The sequence below is a fragment of the Macrotis lagotis genome, chromosome 8 (assembly GCF_037893015.1).
Source record: "Macrotis lagotis isolate mMagLag1 chromosome 8, bilby.v1.9.chrom.fasta, whole genome shotgun sequence".
In the NCBI taxonomy this organism is placed as follows: Eukaryota; Metazoa; Chordata; class Mammalia; order Peramelemorphia; family Peramelidae; genus Macrotis; species Macrotis lagotis.
This window is the reverse complement of record NC_133665.1, coordinates 96,478,014-96,484,013: the sequence shown is the minus strand read 5'-3', so window position 1 is coordinate 96,484,013 and position 6,000 is coordinate 96,478,014. Positions and strand designations below refer to the sequence as shown.

At 36.0% G+C, this 6,000-nt stretch overlaps 1 long non-coding RNA gene across 1 annotated transcript in view; it reads left to right on the top strand.

Moving 5' to 3' along the window:
- Positions 1–5,082: 5,082 nt before the first annotated feature.
- LOC141495843 (uncharacterized) overlaps positions 5,083–6,000 on the top strand; it is a 48,075-nt gene continuing 47,157 nt past the window's right edge. Inside the window, exon 1 of the long non-coding RNA XR_012470874.1 lies at positions 5,083–5,177. This is a non-coding gene — a long non-coding RNA (uncharacterized LOC141495843). The remainder of the gene's footprint in view (positions 5,178–6,000) is intronic.

Sequence of the window (6,000 nt, the reverse complement as noted above, 5' to 3'; positions counted from 1 at the left end):
CCCAGAGCTCTTCTGACATCCACCCACCAAGTCCTGGTTGATTATGTCTCTATCTTTATCTATATATCTATCTGTCTATATATTTATGTAAATAATTAGATATGAATATATTGATTAGATATATACTCTCATATAGATATATAAATATTATATTTGTAAATCTATAGATACAGATCTATGCATGCTTATATCCAAAATTCTTTGGACATTGTTCAGTTCATTACAAAAGTTCATTTTACATTTACCTGTGGATGAAATTGAAAAACAAAACAACTATTCTATAGAATCTAAAATCCTTCAGGGCAGGGCTGCCACCTAGAATAGAGTCTTCCTTGTATCTTTACTCACCAGTTGGGACCTGAGATTTAAAAGATCCTGGGAACCTCTGAAATTGTTTGTTCTAGAGTTCCATCAGGTGTTGAGAAATTGAGTGACTTGGCTAGGTTCCACAACCAGTACTGCTCAGAAGCAGGACTTGAGCTCAGATTATCCTGACTCTTAGCATTGTCTACTTTCAATTACTTAGGCTGACCTGTGGGGGAGGTTGCAGGAAATTCCCTTTGCCTTTCATGGCTAAGCATGATGTTTAACAAATGCCTTTTTCATTGGTTTAGAAATAAAGAACCAAAATATCTGATTTTTTTGGTGCTTTGTTTTACCTACTTCTGTGATTTCCATTTATCTGAAAACATTATGGTGTGGTATAGGAGGTGAATGAATTGACTGGTCTGACATTTATAATTATCTTCTAGCATGTAGAGGAAGTCTCTTGAGTCAGACAGACATCCATCTACTTTTATGCTTTCCTTTGCACAGAGTCTGAGAGGTTGTCTGTAGCAGTGGGAAACAGCATGAAAAATGGATGTGGCAGGAAGTAGCATTAGTTTCTTTTCATGCTGAGACTTTGGAATTGTTTGTAATTTATTGAAGCAAAGTTGATGACAGGCAGTGCCCACTGCTGCCAACTTACCCAATGGACTGAGACCCCATAAATCTGTGCAATAAATAGCTGCCTAGTGGCATTTTTTTCTTCACCTATTTATTAACCAAAAGATAAATCTCTTTGTTGTCATGACAACACAATCATAGAAAGTCAGATGGTTGCCAGGTAGTATATAAGGGACCAAACTTGTGACTCCCTCTGAATTAAAAAAAAAATTAAGTATTATGTCTATTAGCATATATGTCTCCACAGGAACAAATGACTACATGTTCATGGGTTTGGATCTTATTCTCAATCCCTCAAAAGGCAAGTATTTAGTGGTATAATGAAGCTCTAGTCCCACCCTCATATCAAATTTTTTTTCAGTAAAGAAGCTCACATCAAAAGTTGCTGATACTTAAAATATTAAAAATGTAAAAATGACAGGGCAATCTGGATTATTTGTAGAAAGTAATTTCCTTTAGAAAAATGGTTTTTTTTGGGTAAAAAATGAGTAATGGATTTTTTTTATATTAAGATCTTAAAACCTAATTGGATTTTCTCAAACACTCATACAATATATAATGAAATTGAGTATGGGATCTTCCTCAAAGCATTTTATCAGTTTTTATTAGGACTTGCCTAATCCCTCCAAGAGAAAGGATAAATACTATCTCAGTCATACAGAGAGATGAACTGATATAATGGAATTTAAAAACTTGGCTAGAGAATCTTTACGTTAGGCTCACCACCAAGATAAGGAGTTGGGATATTTGAAGCCCTAGGCAGAACTACTGTGATATCATTATAATACATATTCATCAAGCATTCTAAATAATAATGGTAATAGTTAATATTTATATAGTACTTACTATGGGACAGGCACTAAGATAAGCACTTTATGATTAATATTTATTTATTTTTTTTAGGTTTTTTTTTTTTTGCAAGGCAATGGGGTTAAGTGGCTTGCCCAAGGCCACATGGCTTATTATTAAGTGTCTGAGGCCGGATTTGAACTCAGGTACTCCTGACTCCAGGGCTGGTGCTCTATCCACTGTGCCACCTAGTCGCCCCATATGATTAATATTTCATGTGATCTTCACAACAATCCTGGCAGATGGTATTATTAGCCCCATTTTACAGATGAGGAAACTGAGGCAGAAACAGGTTAAGAGATTTGTGCAAAGTCCCATACCTTATTATTTTTCTCATAATGTCTGATGTCAGACTTAAACTCACATCTTCTTGACTCCAGGTATCCAATGCACTACTTATCTATCTTTAATTCTTGTCTTCCTTCAATGTTCATGTGCATCAGAATCAATGTTGAAGGAATATTCAGGTGGAGTTGAATTGAGTAAGAGGTATTAAAAGCTTGATTAGACTTATAATTGGATATATTTTTGGTTAAATATGAAAACTTTAAAGTCACTTGTTTATGATACAAATAAAACATTCAGTTATTTCAATGAGTTTAATGCCTTGACGGCAAAAACTCTGCCATTTTTATATACTTGCATTTTAAAAACTGAGTGTATGGTCTGGTGCAGAGGAGATGTGCAAAACCATTTATTGAATTGAAAGGAATACACTGGGTGCATATTTTTTTTTTTAGTTTTTTTGCAAGGCAGTGGGTTAAGTGGCTTGCCCAAGGCCACACAGTTAGGTAATTATTAAATGTCTGAGGCCAGATTTGAACTCAGATACTCCTGACTCCAGGGCCAGTGCTCTATTCCCTGAGCCACCTAGTCACCCCTGCGCTGCCTAGCTGCCCTGCATATTTGAAAGATCCCTCAATTTAGATGAAAATTCACCAAATTCTTCTATGGTTTTATAGCTGCCAGCTATCTTCATTGTTGACACGAATGTCAAAATTGGAGAGTTCACTTCCTTGAAGTATTGAAGAAGAATTTTCACTGTTGTTGTTTTTAAAGTAAAGCTTGAAAAAAATTAAACAAAGAAAGAATACTTTTTCCTAAGGAGCAGGGCAAGGGAGAGGGAATTTCCTGTAACCTTCCACACAGGTCGGCCTAAGCAATTGAAGCTCTCCAGAGAGAAGTGGTGCTCTGAAAAACCAGACTAGGCAGTGTGGTGCAGTGGCAGGTCTACTAGACCTGGGATCAGAGGGCTCTAAGTAATTCATCTGAGGGTGAAAGATTGCATATCAGCAAATTTATAGATCCTTGCCTCAAGAAAAGCATCATAGCCCCCCTGTGAATATTAATACCAGGGAGTGACTGAAAGGTAATACAACCCCTAATCTCCAGAGCAAACCTATCAATCAATCAATCAATGTCAATCAATAAGAATGTCTTAAGCACCTACAGTGTGCCAAAGTTCTGGGGATTCAAGTATAAAGAATAAAATAATCCTATTGTATTTCCATTCTTTATCACAAGTCATGTGGTAATACTCCAGGGGCAAGCCAGACCCAGTGGGACCACAAAGTGTGAGTACCCTTTAAATTTCCTGATAAGAATTATTCACGCTAATGTGGGTGAACCAGACCTAAGTCTGCAATTATTGACTAGAGGGTTCTCAGATATAACTTATTTGCCAGTTGGTAAAGCATTACTCTCAAATACTAGGAGTTTGAATTCTATTTGTTTCACAGCTTATTTCACATTACATTATTTGGGGTCACATCACAGTTGTTCCTGCCATATTATCTCCCATGGAGAGACCTGCTAGTGGAGCTCAACCTTTTCTTGAGACTTATTCCATCTGCCAACCAGATATGTGTTAGGGGTAGGGCTTGCCAATCTGGATCTACCCACTAAGATAGGGTTAGTCTCCTGGTATGACAAAAGCTACAGGTCAAAACATCCCAGTTTCCTGATTAGCAAGAATGGGGCTTAAGCAGAGACCCATTAAGAGGTAGTAGAAAATCTCAAAAAAAGACTAAAATAGGATGAACCAAAGACAAATCAAACTAATAACACAGAATCAAACCCAAGATATTGATCAAAGGGCAAAGAGTACGATGAGAATTCTCTTGTCCTGTGATGCCTGAACCACTCCACAGATCTAGATTTAAGAGAATTCTATGTAACTTGCCCAGTACACCTCAGTATTCCCCTTAGCAGCATTTGATAACCTGTCACTGGATGGGTATCTATTTCTTCATTAGTCCAATTGATTTAATTTTTTTGTTTGAAATTATAATAAATAGTATTTATGTAGACATTTGAAGTCTGCCAAATACTTTAGGCAATATATTTCAGTGGAAAAACCACTGAGTTTGGAGTCATGGGACCTGAGTTCCAATCTACCACTTGCCACTGTGTGACCATGGAGAAGTCACTTAATTTATTTTTGCCTCAGTTTTTTGATTTGTAAAATTAGGGAGTTAGATGAGATGGCCTCTAACACTAGATGTATATGTCTTACAACAATCTGATGAACTATATATTATGGGTATTTTTATCCCTATTTTACAGATGAGAAAATTGAGCAAAAGTAAATAATTTGTTCATGGCATCCTGTTAAATGTCAGAGATAAATTTTGAACTTGGGTCCTCCAACTTAAAATCCAACACTCAATCCACTCTGCTACAATGCCTCTTTGTAGTAGAATATTCTTTGTTCAACACAGACATGGATGTGCCACAGTCTGAAGCATATTCCATAAACTGACTCCTTAAGTGTTGTGCAAGCCTGGTTGTAATCTAATGAACCTATAGATGGGGGGTCATTTTGTTCCATAGCCATGGCAACTTAATAGAGTTTTCTCACCTTTTCATATGGTGGCTCTCAAGAGAAGCATCTTGATAGAGTTGAAAAAATCTTGAACGTGAGATCATCATATTTAAATAAGTCCTGACCTTGATACTTATAACTTGTATGACCTTGAGCTTCTTTTATTTGGACCTTGTCTTTTCATCTATAAAACAAAGGGTTTGTTGCAAATCATCCTCAAGATTCCTTCCAGCTCTTGGGCTAGGAGTTATAAACACTTGCAATATTATAACATTTGTTTCATAATTAAAGGTTCCAAAAAGACCAAGGATGTTTTGGGTCAATCAATATACGTAGAATTCCATCTTTTGTACTTTTTCACAGACAGTTACTTCTTATTTCCCTGAATCCTTGAGAATAGGGAAGTGTGAACCTGTGTATGTGGGGGGGGTGGCTAATATGGGGTAATGGTTATAGTATAGGATGAGATGGTTGACAAATAAAGAATTAACAGCCATTCCTCACACTTCTGTCCTAGGAACCCCAGAAAACTGAGGAAAAGACAAGTCCAAAGCAGGTAAGTCATTAGATAAGGCTCTAAAGTCTCTCTGTGGATTTTGATTTTTCTAGTGTAGATCTCTATTTTAAGGTAACATCTCCCTACATTTTTCTTCTAGCATTTGAAAAGAGACTATTTATAAAAATATATCAGAAAGCTGGGTCCTCAAGCAAAAGCTTCAGAAAGGGCCATCTTAACCTTTATTATATACAAAATAAATAGCTCTCTGGCTGTCTTTGGCAGATTAAGTTGTGTATCTTTTTTTAAGCAAACTTGGTAGATGAAAATCTGGTTTTAACATAGTAGATAAATTTGGGGATGATTAATCCCTTTACCAAAAGCTCTGTATGATATAAGCATATAGTAGGGATTTAATACTTATTGTGCAATAAATGTATGCATGCTTTGACTCACAAACTATTAATTTATACAACTTTCCAAGAATATATTTAACTAAATGAGGCACATCAACAATAAATCCTCACTGTTTTATTTTTTTCCAAATATAAAAGTTTACTTAAATTGAGCATTTGCTGACTCAATGTATCGTAGGACATTGGAGGTCCTTTCTTTTGAACTTGTCCAGAGTATACCTCCCTTTTCCATATCATTCTGCTTTAGTCCCAAATAACTTTTGAGTTTTTCTACATTTACTACAAGCAATGGAAGGGGAAGAATTATTTTTAGAGATTCACTTAAGTCATTAGGTACATGATCTTGGCAACTGAGCCAGTTCTTGAGAAATACTACTTAACTTACCCCCTAATTCAGCCTCTTGACCACCACTGAAGTTTTTGTTTTGTTTTGTTTTTTTCCCTTAAAAAATAGATGTTAACTAATA